Source organism: Arachis hypogaea, chromosome 12 (genome assembly GCF_003086295.3).
Source record: "Arachis hypogaea cultivar Tifrunner chromosome 12, arahy.Tifrunner.gnm2.J5K5, whole genome shotgun sequence".
In the NCBI taxonomy this organism is placed as follows: Eukaryota; Viridiplantae; Streptophyta; class Magnoliopsida; order Fabales; family Fabaceae; genus Arachis; species Arachis hypogaea.
This window is the reverse complement of record NC_092047.1, coordinates 89,422,842-89,426,908: the sequence shown is the minus strand read 5'-3', so window position 1 is coordinate 89,426,908 and position 4,067 is coordinate 89,422,842.

Sequence of the window (4,067 nt, the reverse complement as noted above, 5' to 3'; positions counted from 1 at the left end):
ACGTTAGATCTGTTATTCTGTTAGGACACACGAGAGAAAAAGGCTATCCATTGATGTGGAGCCACCCAAGTGTGGACTTTTAATTTGATTTCTGTATGAGAAAACCCTTATTAATTCACTTATTATTATCAACTATTATTTTCCAATTAAAAATTTCGTTAATAATGATGTTTATATGGTCTCATGTCGATTATAGATGTATTGTCTAGTCACTGAGTTACAAAACTCACCCCGTTTTTCTAAAATATTTTTCAGGAATAAATATTTGGTCATGTGAGCCTTTCTATTCAAGAGTAATGATCTGCAATAAGTACCTATTCTTTGTTGAGTTCTTAGACGTCATCTGCTCCATATTTCAAAGGCAGGATCCAACCATTCTTAATTATTTTATTTTTTGTTAAAAATATATAACTACTTATTTTGGAACTTGTAAAATATTTAAAATTTTCTTATTCAGCTTATATATGAGTTTGTTAGGCTTGCTAGGGGATTATTTTCCCTGAGCGCCAGTCATGGCTCATTTTGGGCCGTGACAGAATTAAGCATCTCTGAAACCTTAACATCTCCATTCATTATCTATTTTTCTCATCATTCGTAAGCTTTGCATAACAAACTGTTATTATTTCAAGTTCAATTCCTTCTCTTAAAAAAGCTTTGTGAATCAAATTAGCGGTTCAATTAAACACTATTTGTTAAATCCTTTAATTGTCGTGGGAACGATAGCTACCATGATATTACTTAGAGCGATTTGATGAACTTGCCCAACCCACCATCAATGACCTAGAGTTAGGGTTAACACTTTAGGATTATAGTTACATATTAGTTAGAAACACATGGCATGTCGACGTAGACGATGGTGTCATGTTGCATAACATGGTATGTTCATGTGTCACTTTGGTGCCATGTATTGTAACATTATTTGTCCATGTATTAATAGCATGCTGTTATTATAGACGAGTCAAACCTTAAATTTTACAAGGTGACTCAATTTAGTCTCTAAAATTAAAGGTCATAAATAAAATTAATACATAGACCAATCTTTCTTCACCATTGGTGGCTAAATGGAGAAGCAATATTATCAAAAGTGATGTCACAAGGGGAAAAAAATTGCAGTATGAAAACTTTTCAAAAAAAAAAAAAGCATCGCAAAAGAAATGAGAGAAGAGAATAGTGATAATGTTGGTGTTGGTACTAATGGTGGTAGAAGAAATAATGATAATGATAAGATATAATTAAACAATTAAAGTAGTAGAGGTAAACGTTATAATGATAATAATGAAAAAGGTAAAAGTAGTGGTAATAGTTAGTCACTTAATCCTATTGTTAGAAAGAATTTTGTGAAAATTTTAAACTCCATAAATTATAAATAAAACTCTTCACAAAACTAATTTTCGTTTTTATTTAATGAATTTTGAAACAGAGGAGTTATATTATTCCAAAATAATATCGTAAGGGGCGAAGTATCTTTTTTTTTTAACACGAATCGACTTGTCTTTCGAAAAAATAGACAGGAATCAGGTTGAGTTTTTACTTAATTCTTTTCTTTGTTTTTTCATGAATTCAAAATTCTTAATATTTTGTGAAAAAAATATTTTTAATATTTTTAAATATATTAGTTTTTTTCTATTGATTACGTATTGTTTAAATTTATAAATATTTTTAAGTCTTAAATTTTGATCATATAAAATCTTTATATTAATTTAATATTAAAAAATTTGACAATATATGATAATGTTATTTCAATAAAAAATTATATAATTGACTAAATAAAATACATATTTTTTATTTTGACACAATATATATATATTTTATAGAAAATAAAAACTCAATAAAACCTACTTATGTTTTATTTAACTTATTAAGGATCATTACCACTAATTAATTAATAAAAATATGACATATATAAAAATTATTAAAACAATTTTTGAAAAATAGTTAAAGATCTAAATTTATTTTTATAGATATTAATACCCTCTATTCTTTCGTCATCACTATCATATTACTTTAAACTTACTTTGACTTAATTGGTGGTCATGTATATTGATTGAAGTGGTATTCAATAGTTTTATATTTGGACAACAATGAAAAATTGTTTAGTTAGACGAAAAAGGAAAATAGTAGTTATTTAGTGAAAATTGTTTTTCAATATTTTTTAATATATAAATTATTTTATTTTATATTTTAAATAAAAAATTAATTTGGTGACCACTTTGATTCATAATTTTTAATTTTAAAAACTAAATTGAGTTGCTCATTAAAATTGAGACACTAAAATGAGCCATTTGCAAATTGCAGTGACATAATAGAAGTGACACATAGACAAATTATGTTGTGACATGTGAACAAATGTATTTTGCCACATGATGAGCGGATATTTTATACGCTTTTTGGGGATAATTTCATATAGTTTAGAGTATGTTTTAGTTAGTTTTTAGTCTATTTCTAGTAGTTTTTAGGAAAAATTCATATTTCTGGACTTTACTATGAGTTGTGTGTTTTCCTGTAATTTCAGGTATTTTTCTGGCTGAAATTGAAGGAGTTGAGCAAAAATCTGATTCAGGCTGAAAAAGGACTGCTAATGCTGTTGGATTCTGACCTCCCTGCACTCAAATTGGATTTTATGGAGCTACAGAACTCGAAATGGCATGCTTCCAATTTCATTGGAAAGTAGACATCCAGGGCTTTCCAGCAATATATAATAGTTCATACTTTGCACAAGGATAGACGACGTAAACTGGCGTTCAACGCCAGTTCTCTGCCCAATTCTGGCGTCCAGCGCCAGAAAAGGATCAAAAGCTGGAGTTGAACGCCCAAACTGGCATAAAAACTGGCGTTACTCCACAAATGGCCTCTGCACGTGAATTGCTTAAGTCTCAGCCCCAGCACACACCAAGTGGGCCCCAGCACACACCAAGTGGGCCCCAGAAGTGGATCTCTGCATCATCCATCATAGTTTATCCAATTTTTGTAAACCTAGGCTACTAGTTTAGTATTTAAACAACTTTTAGAGACTTATTTTGTATCTCATGACATTTTCAGATCAAAACTTTGTATTCTCTGACGGCATGAGTCTCTAAACCCCATTGTTGGGGGTGAGGAGCTCTGCTGTGTCTCGATGAATTAATGCAAGTATTTCTGTTTTCCATTCAAACACGCTTGTTCCTATCTAAGATGTTCATTCGCGCTTAACTGTGATGGAGGTGATGAGCTGTGACACTCATCACCTTCCTCAAATCATGAACGTGTGCCTGACAACCACCTCCGTTCTATATACGATTGAATGAGTATCTCTTAGATTCCTTAATCAGAATCTCCGTGGTATAAGCTAGAACTGATGGCAGTATTCATGAGAATCCGGAAAGTCTAAACCTTGTCTGTGGTATTCCGAGTAGGATTCAAGGATTGAATGACTGTGACGAGCTTCAAACTCCTGAAGGCTGGGCGTTAGTGACAGACGCAAAAGGATAGTAAATCCTATTCCAACCGGATCGAGAACCAACCGGTGATTAGCCGTGCTGTGACAGAGCACGTGAGCGTAGTTTTCACTGGAAAGATGGAAGGTAGCCATTGACAACGGTGATCCACCAACACACAGCTTGCCATAGGAGGACGTGCGTGCGTGGATCAGAAGACAGAGGAAAGCAGAGATTCAGAAGACAAAGCATCTCCAAAACTCCAACATATTCTCCATCACTGCACAACAAGTAACCTTTAATCCATGCTCTATTGTTTATTCGCAATTCAACTGATAAACATAATTGACTTCCTGACTAAGATTTACAAGATAACCATAGATTGCTTCAACCCAACAATCTCCGTGGGATTCGACCCTTACTCACGTGAGGTATTACTTGGACGACCCAGTGCACTTGCTGGTTAGTGGTACGAGTTGTGAAAAGTGTGATTCACAATTTGTGCACCAAGTTTTTGGCGCCGTTGCCGGGGATTGTTCGTGTTTGGACAACTAACGGTTTATTTTGTTGCTTAGATTAGGAAAAATTTTCTCTTTTTGGTTTAGAGTCTTTTATTATTTATCCCTTGTTAAAACACTTTAAATTTATAGCTCA